Genomic DNA, 16,528 nt, shown 5'->3' with positions numbered 1-16,528 from the left:
CCGCCCACACAAAGACACTAGCAGCACCCTACACACACACAGACACCGCCCACACGAAGGCACCAGCAGCACCCCACACACACAGGGACACCAGCAGCACCCCCCCCCCCCCTACGGGGTCCGCATATGCTCACCGGTGAATCGCAACCTAATAGAAGCACTGGTGTAGTCAACCTAGTTATATATTAGTATAGTACTATTTTAATTCTATTTCTCATTGATTTCGATGGGACATGGTGGCCATTTTTATGGAGTTTTTGGGCGAGATTCTCTAAAACAGAAATGCGCTAAAAATCCTGTTATCTGGGTTTTTACCGCATTTCTGTATGCTGTATTGCCCCTCTGCAGCGCTGACACTGCGGAGGGGCAATACAGCATACAGAAATGCCAGCAAAAGCGATTCCCTGCAGAAGCCTATGGGCTTCTTACCACAGCTCTGTGTGAGGGATCTGTCACGCCCCCCGCCCCCGCAGGCCTGGGTCTCGGTAAAAAGTACATGTCCCCCTTTTGACACCACCTGCTGCCGGCTCTGCGCCTGTCACAGTGTCTGACATGCAGCAGCGCCAGCATATATAGGGCGAGATTCTCTATTACAGAAATGCGGTAAAAACCCTGTTACCGGGGTTTTTACCGCATTTCTGTATTCTCTAATGTCCCTCCACAGTGTCACCGCTGCGGAGGGAATCGCCAGCAAAAGCTGGCGGTTCCCTGCAGAAGCCTATGGGCTTCTTACCGCAGCGGTGTGTGAGGGATCCGTCACGGATCCCTCCCAGCATGCCCTGTGGCCGGCGCGTCAGTGTGCGCATGCGCAGACGGACTCCCGTGTCATAGACCCGCAAGTCCAGCAACGGCGCCGCATTGCAAGGGACAGCTCTTACCGCAAGAGCTGTCCCTTGCGTTAATGACCGCATATTTTAGAGAATATGCGGTCATTAGAAATGCGGTGGCCGGCGAAGAGGGCTGCGGATTTTAGAGAATCCCGCCCATAAGCACCTCGCACCCCCCTGTGACTCCGACAGAGGGTGCTGAAAAGGGGGTGGAGCTATCTGCACAGAGGGGGTGGAGCTACCCGCGCATTAGGAGATCCGCAGAAGCAGAGTTAGTGAGTATTACCTGGGGTATTATGTGAATGGCACTAAGGGGAGCATTATGTATATGGAACGTAAATGGTGCTACGGAAGAGGGGGGCATTACATAAACTGCATTATGGAGGGCAGCATGGATTTGGCACTATGGGTGGGCATTCTATATTGCACTATGGCTGGTCATTATATATTGCACTACGAGGGCATTGCTTATATGGCACTTCGGTGGGCATTACGTATATGGCACTACGGGGGCATATGCGTAAATGGCACTATGGGGGCATATGCGTAAATGGCACTATGGGGGCATTATGAAAATGGCATTATGGGTGATATGGCACTATGAGTAGGCACTATGTATATGGCACTATGGGGACATTGTGTATATGGCACTATGGTGGTCATTAAATATGGCCATAAATGGGGCATTATAGCACGGTACACCCACCACCCATTGTGCTGGTACTAATTGCATATTTACAGTAGTAACACATGAGATTAGTAACACAAAGGGCAGCTATCCCTCTAAGAGCTGCTCTCTGCAGTGTGCTCCTGTGCCTGGTGGGAGGAGGACCAATTTGGGTGGTGGGGGGGGGGGGGGGCATTGGGGTTTTTACACCATGAGTCACTACACTGGGTGAGACCAACCCTAGTCTCTGTGACTGGAGGAATTCCAGCCACTCACAGAGAGCATGCCTACACAGTGACGGAACACATCTGGGGCATCCCATAAATCAATGCCTCTTTTTTGAGGCCACATCCCCTTTCAGGTGCACACGGCTTCAGTGCAAGAAAGAAGATCTGAACCTGCGCGGTGCGGCTCTTGCGCATGCGCAGATTAAATCTGAAGTAAGCATCAAATTGACATAAATCTCTAAATATGTCACACACTGTAGTTTGTGACCTCATGCGGCTGACTAATGGTCCTAGCTGAGGGTCTAAATAGCAATTTGTCCCTTATTATTAAAGGGATTTGTATACCATTATTCCCGCAAGACATAGTAATATCAAGTTGCATGGACCCTTTGAAAGTTGATCTTGGAAGCTGGAATTGTCACCAGACCATATAATGTTGTTATGAAATTGTATTGTAACAAAAAAAGGACAAAGACCTCTTAAAAATACTTGTATTTAATATAAGAAAGTGCAATAAAGTCAGAAAATCCACATTAATTTCTTAAGTGCTCACAGGTCATCAATTATACGTCTTCTCATTAAAGCCTTTGTCCAGGGGTCCTGTGGTAAGGTCTCAGGTATTTTTGGTAATGAAGGTGAAATCCTTACAGCATAAAATGCAGTTTGTGTTTGTATATCTCAGGCATGGGAAATCTATATGGATTTCAAGGTCTGGTAGGTTAAAGGTCTCTGACAGTGACATGGCAGAAGTGCAAAATCTGGTCTAAAAATATTAGCTGCACATTGCTGTGTGACAGCGGTACTTCAGCACTGTCACACACCTACGGATCGAACCAACACATCGTGGGTGCTAAAAAAATCACCCCCGATGTGCCGCTGATGGGTCCGATCCGACGGATTGAACCTGCAGCAGATCCCGCGCGCATCGAGCCGGATGAGGTGTCAAACGCATCCAATTTGGGATGATTTCTTGGCCGGATCCATCAGATCCGTCCCAAATCGGATCAGTGTATGGGCACCTTCAGTGTTTGGAATGTTTTCACAATATTTAAGTATGTGATCCATTTATCGAGGTGGTAACACAGCAGATATCAGCAATATTTGCAGCATCCCCTTTGTTCCAGATAGCAAAAGCTTTCTATAGAGACTGCAAAAATGAGCAATTTACAGAGATCTGAAACCTAAGGTGATTTTGCCCAGCGTGTATGGACAGCGATGATGGGGAAAATCACTGGGCTGAAAATCGCTCAGTGCATACACAATGAGCAATTTTCGCCCGTCTAAACGATTTTCCCAGGGGTGGATGACTTTCCATAGCAGGACGGTATGGAAAGTCATCCACCTCGCCATACTAGCAGATGAGTGATGGCGGCGGCGATGATGCGGGAGCACGCATTAATGCCCATCGCTCATTGCTGGGCCGTACATACTGGGCGGCTTTAGAGCTGAAAGCAACTCAAGCTGCAAAACTAAACTGCTTTCAGCTCAAATCGCCCAGTGTGTATGGGCTTTTAGCTTCTGAGAGATAGCTAACTCTCACAAAGAGGGTTCTTCCGAATCCCTCCCCAGGACATGCACAAGAGGTCCCAACCTGGGCCAGCATAAGTAATAACTATAATAATAACAACTTTATTTATATAGCGCTTTTTATCCGGCAGGACGGAAGACTTAAAGCTATCCCTTTACTTAGGGCAGGTTCTTATTGAAGATTGTGTCACAGTAAAAGGGCCGTATTAATTGCGGCTGGCGAGGAGGTTAAATGACGAAGATTGACAAAAACAAGCCACCCTCGCCGTTTTACCCCTGCGACAGTCGCTCACCCTATTCAACGTTCTAGGGGAATCCTCGCTGTCACAGGGCGGCGAGGATTCCCCCAAACGGCGAGGCTCGCGGCTAATGCAGGGAGCCCGCAACATTTAGCCGTGAGCTTCGTCGTTTTGGCAGCTGCACACGCCGTTTCCACCTCACTGTAAAAACCCAGCGTGATGGAAACGCTGTATGCAGGGGGGGGGGGTCAGTTGAATACTGACCCGTGAGCTGTGACAGCGAGCAATCATCACTGCTCGCCATGACAGCTCGCAAAAGAGCATTGATTACTGGCATATGACTCTTGTCAAATATTCATAAAAATGGTTTGTTGCTGTGATATGCATTGATAAGCAATGTGGGAAGAGTAATTTGCAGAATTATGGCAACATGTTGTGAGCAACTCAAACTCTTTGCAATCAGACAGCTTTTTTTAAAATTCTATATCTATATCGGTTTATATGTTTCTGGAAACAGAAGCCTGTGCATTCTCCTATATTATGCGGATAAACAGTTGGAGTGAATGCGCCTCTGTTTCCCCAGGCTGTGCAGAGTATGCTGCTGCCCAGTGTGTGTGCAGTGCAGAGCTGGAGAGATCACTGTCAGCACAGCCACGGGACCTCCCTCGCACTGAGGTGTAAAAATCATTAATCATACTGTAGAGTCTGTGATTCTTTCACCCACTGAAAATGTGTATTTGAAATTGCTGTGGAATGTCAACAAACTTCAAAGGGGCATCAGGCTCCCATAGCTAATGGATGCACCGGGGCATTGTTTAAACAGAGGCAGCGTCCCCGCTGTGATGTCGTTTGCATCTGAAAACACACATCCAGACCCATAAAAACATTCTTGTGTAGAACGGGCATCTGCCCCTCACATGGGCTCCTCTGGTGCGCCTTCCTCTCGTCTCCACTTTCTCCTGAAAACGGGCGATTTTGGGGAATTAGCCGCAAATATTCTATAGTAAATGGGCCCCTTTGACAGCAAACAACAAGGTATATAGAGCCCATTGGAGTGCATTATTGGAGCAGAGTGGAGCCATGTGTAGGAATTTTGGGGGAGATTCTCTAAACAAGGAATGCGGTAAAAACCCCGTTATCGGGGTTTTTACCGCATTTTGGGATGCGGTAACCCGGGGGATGGGCATCGCCAGAAAAATCTGGCGATGCCCCATAGAAGCCAATGGGCTTCTACCGCATCCCTCCGCCGCCCCGCGCCGACCCCCTGCCGCCCCGCATCGCCCCCTCCCCCCTCACCTGTGTCCGGGCAGCACAGCGCAGTGCTGCCAGGACCAGTGACCTCCTCCCTTGGCCTGCACTAATCCTCTTCCGGGTGCAGGGAGGAGGAGAGCCCGGCGCAGCAGCGCCGGGTGTGTGAGGGAGGGGGGAGCCGCCGGGACCTGCTGGGACCCGGCGACTCCCACCGCAAAGGACAGCTCTTAACGCAAGAGCTGTCCTTTGCCTTAATTATCGCATATGTTACAACATATGCGATAATTAAGTATGCGATGGGCGGCGAAGGGGGGCGGAGATTCTTAGAGAATCTCCCCCAATGTGTCTTATATACAATGCAGATGGGGGAGAGCTGACTTTCACCACCTCTGACTGATTTATATCGCATGTAATGGAGAGAGAGGAATCCACGAATATACTACATAGCATTGATGAATCTCATTACCATGCACTGGGGAAATCCACCCTGCTGGACTTGCCCTGCTGACCCCAAACACATGACATCATAAGGAGAAGTGGCTATCAGGGGTAGGGCCCATAGGGTTGACTCAATGAAGGTTGACCACCATAGGTTGACAAGGCTTGCGTCAATACCTGAAATAGGTTGACATGTGATCGGAAGGTTGATAGTCAAAAGTTCGACATGAGTTTTACATTTTTTTTTTTGGCCCAAATGTCAAAATAGTCGACATGGAAACCGTCTAATTGTACCGCGTCCCCTCGCATGGCTTCGGGCACCATTATATTCTCCCTCCGTGCCATAGTGGATGGTAGGGTATGAGCCTGTCGGCACTCAGGTCGACCTTTTTGACAGTTGACCTTCTCATTGTTGACTTAATGTGTGTCAACCTTTTGACCCTGTTGACCTTAAGTGCTCGACCTAATGTATGTCGACCATATCCCTCTGTCAGAAACAGAATGAAGTGTGCCACTGGGCAGAGGTGGCACCTTAGGCATTGGCACAATTCGCCCATCACTAGTAATAGCCCAAACCCTTCACATTCCCTGTTGTCCAAAGTGTCAAATATGGAGGACAATGTGGGAATACAACACGTGTTTCTGTAAGTCTAGTGCATATTCCCATATTTGTGGAAATACATAAATGACCAACCAATAAGCCCTCAACTGTCATTTTTCAAACACCGCCTGTAACATGGCAGTTAGGGATTGAACAGCGGGCATTTTATCACTCTCCACTTTGTCACTCTCTAAGGCTAAGTACATCTCCTTCATAGTGACTTCATGAGGAGGCAATCAGTGTCACCAAGACCAATCACTATATATAGGGTAGGATTTTACCTTAGGCACAGTGGAGCAATGTTCTTCATTGCACGTTCTCCTTTAAAGATAAAGGGCCTGTGTACCCCCCCCCCCCCTGAATCCGCCACTGCATGCATATTGGTTACATCTTGCATACATCCTGGTTTTGTATGTACAGTGTTTTCGGTAAAGATTTGGATGCAAAGCAGCAGAAATGTTAGGGCAGTTCCTGGACGATGAGGGAGGTACCAGAGGGGTAGCTAAAAAGATGCACAGAGGTGTTGCATGTTATACTGTAGGTGTTTTTTAGGCCTGTCTGGAGTGTGATGCTGGAGGAGGTTGCATATTGCCAAGTACATTTGAAACATAGGAGGCCATACTCATACAGAGAAAATGCACCTGATACAGGGCTTATGCAGTTTCATTTCTACATTTTCTTCGGAGAACACTGGGAACTGACATCACAATTGTGCCGGCACATGTAAATGCATGCCCAGTTGTGATGTCAGGCATGACATACTGGACCAACCATTGATATGCACTTACCAGTCGTGAGATAGGCGGGCAGACCGGCCAGACAGACCATCCATTGTCCAAGTCTGTACTCAGCATTAGTCACCAGTGTGTCTCTTGTAAAGGAAAAAAGAACTGATAGCAAAAAGAATCAGGAAGGGGCACAGATTCTAGAGCGGGGTTGCAAAAAAAGCTGCAGTACAAAAAAAGGGGGTGTCACTCCCCAACAATGAAATACAAAAGGGAAGAAGGGTGGACTGCGCTAATTTAAGAGGTGGAATCTGATACTAAGGAATGCAAGTAACCTTCATAAAAGGTACAATGTTTATTATATAATAAAATATATAGTAAAAATGAAATTTAGCAGCACATATTAGAAACAATAAGTAGCATGAAAATTAGCATATAACATGATAGTGGATTGAAAAGGAAAATTTGGGAGAGCTTTTAGCTCATAAAAAATTGGGTGAAGTGACTGAAAAAAGTATTTAATGTCCATACGGTACCATATTAAAATGTCCAGCTGGGTTTATAAAGGGTGATGAGCCCACTTGGATCCGTTCCTATTTCGCCTCAGTTTTACAAGGACCTGGATGGCAGGGGATGTATTCCAGTTTAGCTTCGGGGAGTATATTCACCTCCTGTTAGTTCTCATTACCAGAATGGTATGTTGTAGGCTGGATTATAGTGGTCTCCCGGTGTTAAAGCCAAAACTCGGTCTAGAGGCCGGTCCGGTCTCTCAGGGCTTAAGGCAGCTGTATTAGATGGTATTGAGGGGGGTCAATCACTTCAGGTATCCACCAACGCGTTTCGCTCTATGGCAGAGCTTTTTCACACCTTTTTCACACCTTGAAAAAGCTCTACCATACAGCGAAACGCGTTGGTGGATACCTGAAGTGACTGACCCCCCCTCAATACCACCTAATACATTGTACTTTTTATGAAGGTTACTTGCATTCCTTAGTATCATATTCCACCTCTTAAATTAGCGCAGTCCACCCTTCTTCCCTTTTGTGCCTCTTGTAAAGGGCCTTAATCAAATCATGTTACAATGCAAGAGTGCAAATGCTTTTTTTTTTTTTTTTTGTGCAGGTGAAATATTGACTGCTTTTGAATGTAGCAGACAAATGCTGGGCAGCTTTGTGTTCACATTGAAATAGAGCTTGGACACAGTGCATCATGGATTTACCAAGGTGGAAATTGCTTTTTTTCCTTTCACTCTAATCACTGCTTCCTCATGCGTGGTTGGGAACAGGAAACAGGACTGGGAGATAGTTCTGGTCTGCCATTTTGTTGAAGCCCTAATTCTACAAATTTATGTATTGTGAACTCCACATGTATTTCGATCTGCTTCTTCTCTAATCTCCACTAGAAAGAACTTTCCAGGTTAATTCTTTTCTATAAAAGGATGTCAGACGGAACAAAAAAGTTGATATTTCATCCCATCCAATATTATGAAATTTATACACTGAAAGTGTCTGGTTATTCGCTGCCAAGTTTTCTCTCTCCTGGAACTGCCTTGTTTTGAAAAGTAGCCTTGAAGTGGTTTTCCAGCTTTTTGAACTTAAAAAGAAGAATAGAAAATAAAAACTAAACAAAGAAAAAAACCAACGACAATGTCTCATTATTGTCTGGGAAGAAGACATCCCCTTATATATATCCAAATGAGTAGTCCACACATGCATAACCGCGATAGGATTTGGAAAGAGATAAAACGGAAGGAGAACATGCTCAGCCCTATACTGCAGATATGTGCAGGAGCCTGAGATAGCCTGACAGCGTATATAGCCTTTGTTGTGTATTCCTGCAGATTAATCATTTGCATCTGCTTTAGTGTTCAAAAGCCCAAATCCATCTGCTGTGGCCATCCATCATGGTGTAATGAAGGGCTAGCTGAGAGCATCCACATTCACTAGACTGAGCGCTTCATGGTGTCAAAAGGACACAGACAATTGGGAAGGTTTATCTCCTGACAGGCAGAAGCTGCGGAATACTTGGCCTCTGTGAGCACAATTGTGTAAAGCAAAATAATTTAACTTCATCGAAGCGAAGTAACTGTACAAAAAAAGTGACCTCTGTTCAAGGTCAACGACATTCTGTTTAATCACTTATGCGCATGTGGGTGCCTTCAGAGACTTGCATAGTCTCCAAGGCGCTTGGAGAATGCCCGCCCCCCGCACCCGTGTCATTGGCACATCACCATGGGAACGCCCAGCATTTTAATGGGAACACCCATGAAATTCTGGGATTCCCCAAGGGCGCAGCCCATAGTGGCCACCCCCCCGCCCGCACTGCTAGTGCAAACAGAATGGTGAACAAGCAGAATGACACACCTGCTCACACCAAGCGGCTGCACATACGCATAACGGTATGCACGCAAGGGAGCGTGACGAATAGAATAAGGGCTTATGTTCACTGAGCGATTATCAGCAGATTGCTCAGTGCAGCGATTGCACTGTGTGAATGTTCCTTTGCAATTCCGTTTCGTGCGTCCGCATCGGCCAATGACTACCCAGCAATGCTACCACACTTCCAATCTCTGTCCCTGCGCATTATACGATGAATGCTCAATCTGCAATCGCTTTCATTGGGGCATGCACAGTTTCCGTCCGCATTTGGAATCAGATTCAGGATAGGGTCCATTGCATTCAGCGTCCTCTAGATTGGTATAATACATTGTAAGCTCTCTATCCTATTGTTAGATTTATTTATTTACAGTTTCTTATATAGCGCAGCATATTCCGTTGCGCTTTACAATTGGAAACAACAGTGATTAAACAAACTGGGTAGATACAAACCGGCATGGAGGTAGGAGGGCCCTGCTCGAAAGCTTACAATCTATAGGGATAATAGGAGGGATACATAAGGATAGAATTCCATAGCATGGCAGTCCCACCAGATAACAAGACAGTCCTGATGGGATGCAATTAGATATGAATGCTACTGGAAATTGTGTGGGGGTTCCGGAATATGATAGGCTTGCCTGAAGAGGTGAGTTTTCAGGGAACGCTACTGGAGGTTGTGTGGGGGTCCTGAATATGATAGGCTTGCCTGAAAAGGTGAGTTTTCAGGGAACGCTACTGGAGGTTGTGTGGGGGTCCTGAATATGATAGGCTTGCCTGAAGAGGTGAGTTTTCAGGGAACGCTTGAAAGTTTGGAGGCTAGAGGAGAGTCTTAGTGTGCATGGAGGGGCATTCCATAGGGTGGGTGCTGCCCGACAATATACAATATATTATACTTATTCTTTTGTGTAAGCCGTACTGCAAAGCACTTTACAATTCTGTATACTGTACTGCTCTTTCTTTTTTCAGCTGTTACTTGGCAACAAATGATGATAGATTTACGGTACATTATTTATGCAATACAAGGTACTTTATACGATGTAGCTACCAATAACATTTATACTGAGGCGTACAATAGGTTGGAAGGTTATCAGAACATGGTAACTCCCACTAACCAGCTGTCAGGTCTATATATATTATATTGTATGCATGTTATGTGACTCTATGAAACGTGGCCACTCGTACATGCAGGTCTATTAATTCTAGAATTACTTCTCGTATTATTCTGTAGAACATACTTTTTTTTTAATAAATTCTTTTTTTTTTCCTTACTTTTTTCTTGTTCATACTTTTGAAATTTGGGATTTATTCACATCTAAATTTAATGAAAAAAAACCTACAAAATCAATGTACCACGGGGGTAATTCTGGTTTACTAGCTATTTTGCGAGTTCGGCCCAGTCACAATCTGTAGGGGACTGTGCATGCCCATGGTCTATTATGCGCAGGTCCCCTTTGCGCATGTCCTTGGCGACTTGTGTCACAATGTAATTTAATACACTAGGTGGCAATAGCTCCGTCGAACTCAGCGTGGTGGTTCTTCTTAATATAAGAGCGGTCAGACCAAATAGATATTTTAAAATTTATTAAACAGATTTACTGGATCACAGTTGATCCCAATTCATCAACCTGTGGCACGCAGGCCAACAATAAATTAATTCTTCAAACAAACACACTCAGGATTTTTATTATGCCGGAACGTGCGCTGCTCCCTCTCGCCACTTCTGTTCCTCTGCGGCCACAATAGCTCAACCTTACCTGAGTGTTTTCTTATTATAATTAACAATTGTATTTACGTCACTACCATAATATGCATAAATAAGTAACTTCCCCACCACAGTCTATGTAAACTTACTGTGCTATTATTGCGCAATAATGGGGTTAGGTGAATAACTAACTTTCCTGTTTTATCTTATTATTACTCTAGACGTTACATCAATGACAACTAAAACTATCCTCACTGAACACGGCAGCCATATTAGGCTAAAAGGTAACAATGACAATGGATACAAAATACCTTACTGTGTACACCTGTAGTTCTGACCCGGTTCCCTAAGGGTCACGACCCCTCCCTGAAGTCCCCAACGTCCTATCTGTCCCGAAATAGTCTCTGAATCTCACGGGGTGTAGCAGTTCCTTAAGGGGAAATCTTTATGGTGTTACTCGTGGTTAAGGCGTTCTGGGATGGCACGGGGTTAAGGTTATACGGATATCAATGCCTGTAGTACGGTCCACACTGACTCGCCGGCTTGCTACTGATGAATAAGTAATCCTGGGCTTCCCCTGGTATGGTACCGGGTTTCACCCTTAATTAACTGGCTCACTAGGTTATGGTTATGCCTCCTACAAGCGCTGGTCTATTTCTGGCAGCTCTGGATATTTTACACTGCGCAATAGAGGGCGTCCCCTGATGCTTTTACCATCGGGTTTAGCCCTTGGCCTCCTTAGTTACTGTTGCTGCGTAGTTGCATCTATGTGTACCACGATACTGAGGTAATGCCTCCCCTAAGGCCTCCCCTGACCCGATTGGTCGGGTTTCGCCCTTCCCCTGCTGCAGTCACCTTGAGTGACAGGGATATGGGGAACTGATGCTGGCAAACCTAGTATGGGCGGGTACGTATGCAGACTCACCACTTCTATCTTCTCTCTCATAGGCAGTGACGCGGCGTAGATCCGGCCTCCTCGATGACGCAGCGGGGATCTCTCACTCGATACCCCGTCACCAAGGCTGGCTTGTCCTCCGCTGCACGGGGATCACCTCGCTGACCACCTTCGCTTATACTGGGAGCTGGACCCCCGGGATCACCACCGGCAATCGGTAAGTACCGTCACTATCTCTCGGGATACCCGCTCGGTCCTTCAGACGCAGCTCTGCTCACTTCTCTAACCTTCCCAACGACTGCCCTACAGCCGTTACTGCCAGTGCTTTTAACTCCTTGCTCCCGTGCGCAGCGGTCGTTTCTCCCTGACAGCACGCTCCAGGCAGCTTTATTAGTCCTGCACAGTAAATTACAACGTTCTCACGCGGTCTATCAGCATGATGCTGAGAGGCCTCTAACAGTGCCTCAGTCTCTGCACCCAGCACAGCAACTTTTACTATACAGTTTTCTTTTAATAAAATTCCCTATCCACAACATAACAATACTAATATAACATCTATAGTGACTGGGGTAGGCTGTCACATTCTTCCCCTCTTAAGCGGAGCATGTCCTCATGCATTTTAAAGCCATCTTACTTTTATCAGTTATAAACATCAATAACTAAATACACTTAATATAGGTACTAACTACCATGCTAAGAACTTGATGGTTATTCACATCCGTTCTTATCTCACACACCCTAGTGTCTGTAGCCGGAAGATGTACAATCGCACCTGATTCCGATTCCCGGAAGGGAGCTAACTCGCTACTCCATTGACCATCCATCTTCCAAACTCGGTCTGATGCAACATTCGTAGTGTGACCATAACTTAGCCTTGATTGAGAGTGAACTGTCTCCGTCTCTTCTTTCACTACCTTCTCAGCCAGTTCAAGCCGATGCCCATGTTCGTTCACCCCATCAGGCTTTATAACTTCGGTTCCCTCGGGCATGGTGTTAAGTTCCTGTTTCGCGGCTCGGTTTCTTTTGCCAAAACGTCTTCGGTGGAGAAATGGCGGTGGACTTTCACATTGAACAGATCTCTGCAGAGGGAATGTTTCTTCCACTCTTTCCTCTTCTCTCGCTTGGTACATACTGATTCCTTCTACTCTAGCTTCTGCAGCGTACTCTACTTTTGGCGGGTAGGACCACCTGCGGAACCGGCGTCTGTTGGGAGCAAAACGGCTTCCTTTAACCGGTAGACCGCCAGGGCCAGTCACATTGGCTGCTTCAGTACCCTTCTCTCCTTCGACCACATCAAACTCCACCACCTCGCCGTCTCCGACACTGCGCAGCAACTTCCGGGGGTTGTTTCTTGTTATAGCCGTCTGATGCACGAAGACATCAACTTTAGTGTCATTCCGGTTGATGAAACCATACCTCTTACGGACGTTAAACCACGTAACAGTTCCTTGTACCTGAGTAGCCAGCACTCTCTTCCCTGCCGGGCTTCTCCGTCCATAAATAGAGTGCTGCATAATTTGGCTCAAAGTCTGAGGTTGGCTGTACGATTTTTGTGTCAGTATCGAGGTTAGCTCTGCAGGACAATTTCTTAGGACATTCATGCCCACGATGACGGCGGGCACCAGTGGATTATTGACCTTAGTAATTAAGCAACCCTGTTTGGGCATTTTTGCTTGTCCTACTTGCAGGTCCAACTCACAATAGCCCACACAGGTGATGTCTTGCCCGTTGCTGGCTAGCAATTTTAACCAGGCCGGAGGAGCCAAAAGGGGTCCTTTGGATATCCAGTAACGATCAAACAGTCCCTGTTGGATGGTGGTAACAGGCGACCCAGTGTCGAGTAAAGCAGGTACATCTTGTCCTTCAATCGTAATGGTTATAACGGGGCAGTTCCCAATATATTGTGGAGACCATTCTTCTGGCGCCGGACCTTGATCACCTAGTTCCCCCGAGGATCGGTCTCCGTCCTCGGGGGTCGTTGGTTTAACGCCGGCTCACTCCTGCAGAACCTCTCGACATGCCCACACTGCCCACATCTCCGGCAGATCGGACGTCCCTGTGGGTCGAATCGGTCCGTAGAGCGGCGTCCTCGTGCGGACGAACTATCCCACCAGTCACTCCTTCCCTGACTATCATGCATCCTTCGCCCATTTCCCCCAGGGGGAGAAGAATTTCGTTGAGCCAGTCTCTGTAGATCTCTTTTAATTTGATTCACACTGACGGCCAGATCTTCCACTTGTCCTTTTAAAGTATAGTTGACCTCCGCAGCGGGTGTCTGTACCCCTTGGGCAATAGCTGGCCTTAATTGGATCTCTTCTCCTGGCAACATTCCCTCCAATTCGCTACTGTTTTCCTCAGCATAACCGCTACATTCTGCGAAGGTTACTTCCTTGGTTTTGACCTTGCCGAGAACTTTAATAGCTACTTCTTTAAACTCTTCGAAGGTTTTGGGACCGTTTTGCAGTCTTAGCATTTTTAACTGTATCTTGATACCTTCATGATAAGCTCCCTCCATAAATTGAGTAATTAAGGTGTCATCGTCTTCCACCCTTCCCTCAACGTAACTCTCTCCCTCAATGTCCCGTAAGGCTTCTTGTAAACCGAGTGCGAAATCCCGGAGCGTCTCTCCGGCCTTCTGTTTTCTACTATAGAATCTACTTTTTCGCTCCGGCAGGGTACTAGTGTCGAATATTGTAGCTAATTTTTGAAAAATTTGATCCGCCGTCTGCTTTTGTCTGGAAGGCCACGAGGCTACTTCTCTTGCAGCTGCCCCTTTTAATTGTCCCAACAATATTTCTATCTGTTGTTCACTTCCTGGTTTGTACAACTTGAACATGGATCGAATCCTCTTTCTGAATGCCTTAAACACCCTTCCATCTCCATCTTTTTCTTCTCCGGAGTACATGGGAAGCCATGGTGCTCCAAAGTAATAGGGTAGCGTTAGCGGGTTCGTGCCCGTTTCCGTGGCCTCCGTCTGCACACTAGAGGACACTCCGCTCCCCGGGTTCTCCAGCACTTCGTCTTGTTCCTCTGAAGACATTGTTGACGTTTTGTCTTAATCCTGTTCGGATGACGCCAAATGTCACAATGTAATTTAATACACTAGGTGGCAATAGCTCCGTCGAACTCAGCGTGGTGGTTCTTCTTAATATAAGAGCGGTCAGACCAAATAGATATTTTAAAATTTATTAAACAGATTTACTGGATCACAGTTGATCCCAATTCATCAACCTGTGGCACGCAGGCCAACAATAAATTAATTCTTCAAACAAACACACTCAGGATTTTTATTATGCCGGAACGTGCGCTGCTCCCTCTCGCCACTTCTGTTCCTCTGCGGCCACAATAGCTCAACCTTACCTGAGTGTTTTCTTATTATAATTAACAATTGTATTTACGTCACTACCATAATATGCATAAATAAGTAACTTCCCCACCACAGTCTATGTAAACTTACTGTGCTATTATTGCGCAATAATGGGGTTAGGTGAATAACTAACTTTCCTGTTTTATCTTATTATTACTCTAGACGTTACATCAATGACAACTAAAACTATCCTCACTGAACACGGCAGCCATATTAGGCTAAAAGGTAACAATGACAATGGATACAAAATACCTTACTGTGTACACCTGTAGTTCTGACCCGGTTCCCTAAGGGTCACGACCCCTCCCTGAAGTCCCCAACGTCCTATCTGTCCCGAAATAGTCTCTGAATCTCACGGGGTGTAGCAGTTCCTTAAGGGGAAATCTTTATGGTGTTACTCGTGGTTAAGGCGTTCTGGGATGGCACGGGGTTAAGGTTATACGGATATCAATGCCTGTAGTACGGTCCACACTGACTCGCCGGCTTGCTACTGATGAATAAGTAATCCTGGGCTTCCCCTGGTATGGTACCGGGTTTCACCCTTAATTAACTGGCTCACTAGGTTATGGTTATGCCTCCTACAAGCGCTGGTCTATTTCTGGCAGCTCTGGATATTTTACACTGCGCAATAGAGGGCGTCCCCTGATGCTTTTACCATCGGGTTTAGCCCTTGGCCTCCTTAGTTACTGTTGCTGCGTAGTTGCATCTATGTGTACCACGATACTGAGGTAATGCCTCCCCTAAGGCCTCCCCTGACCCGATTGGTCGGGTTTCGCCCTTCCCCTGCTGCAGTCACCTTGAGTGACAGGGATATGGGGAACTGATGCTGGCAAACCTAGTATGGGCGGGTACGTATGCAGACTCACCACTTCTATCTTCTCTCTCATAGGCAGTGACGCGGCGTAGATCCGGCCTCCTCGATGACGCAGCGGGGATCTCTCACTCGATACCCCGTCACCAAGGCTGGCTTGTCCTCCGCTGCACGGGGATCACCTCGCTGACCACCTTCGCTTATACTGGGAGCTGGACCCCCGGGATCACCACCGGCAATCGGTAAGTACCGTCACTATCTCTCGGGATACCCGCTCGGTCCTTCAGACGCAGCTCTGCTCACTTCTCTAACCTTCCCAACGACTGCCCTACAGCCGTTACTGCCAGTGCTTTTAACTCCTTGCTCCCGTGCGCAGCGGTCGTTTCTCCCTGACAGCACGCTCCAGGCAGCTTTATTAGTCCTGCACAGTAAATTACAACGTTCTCACGCGGTCTATCAGCATGATGCGGAGAGGCCTCTAACAGTGCCTCAGTCTCTGCACCCAGCACAGCAACTTTTACTATACAGTTTTCTTTTAATAAAATTCCCTATCCACAACATAACAATACTAATATAACATCTATAGTGACTGGGGTAGGCTGTCACACTTGCATAGTCGCCAAGCCGCTCACAAAGATAGGGGCGGGGGTGGACTGTGTCACCATGAAAATGTTGTGCGTTACTATGGGTATGTGGGCAGGACAATGTATGTCGGGGGGGTTGGCAGCTGACGTCACTGGACCTCAGCCACCCGCCCCATCTTTGTCCAAAAGTTAGTTGCCACTGGCTTTTATTTGCAACGTTTTGGTACGTGTGTACTTTCACGGCTCCCATCACATGCCATCGCATGCCAAATGTAGTGGCATGCGATGGGAT

At 46.9% G+C, this 16,528-nt stretch overlaps 1 long non-coding RNA gene across 1 annotated transcript; it reads left to right on the top strand.

Annotated features, from left to right (window-relative positions):
- Positions 1–10,392: 10,392 nt before the first annotated feature.
- On the top strand, positions 10,393–16,097 carry LOC146025883 (uncharacterized). The gene is made up of 4 exons (XR_014454312.1): positions 10,393–10,863; positions 11,528–11,691; positions 15,004–15,066; positions 15,731–16,097. It is a non-coding gene; the product is annotated as an uncharacterized LOC146025883 (long non-coding RNA).
- The last annotated feature ends 431 nt before the right edge of the window (positions 16,098–16,528 follow it).

The sequence above is a fragment of the Crinia signifera genome, chromosome 8 (assembly GCF_055691185.1).
Source record: "Crinia signifera chromosome 8, ASM5569118v1, whole genome shotgun sequence".
Lineage (NCBI taxonomy): Eukaryota > Metazoa > Chordata > Amphibia > Anura > Myobatrachidae > Crinia > Crinia signifera.
This window is presented reverse-complemented; position numbering and strand designations above follow the sequence as displayed.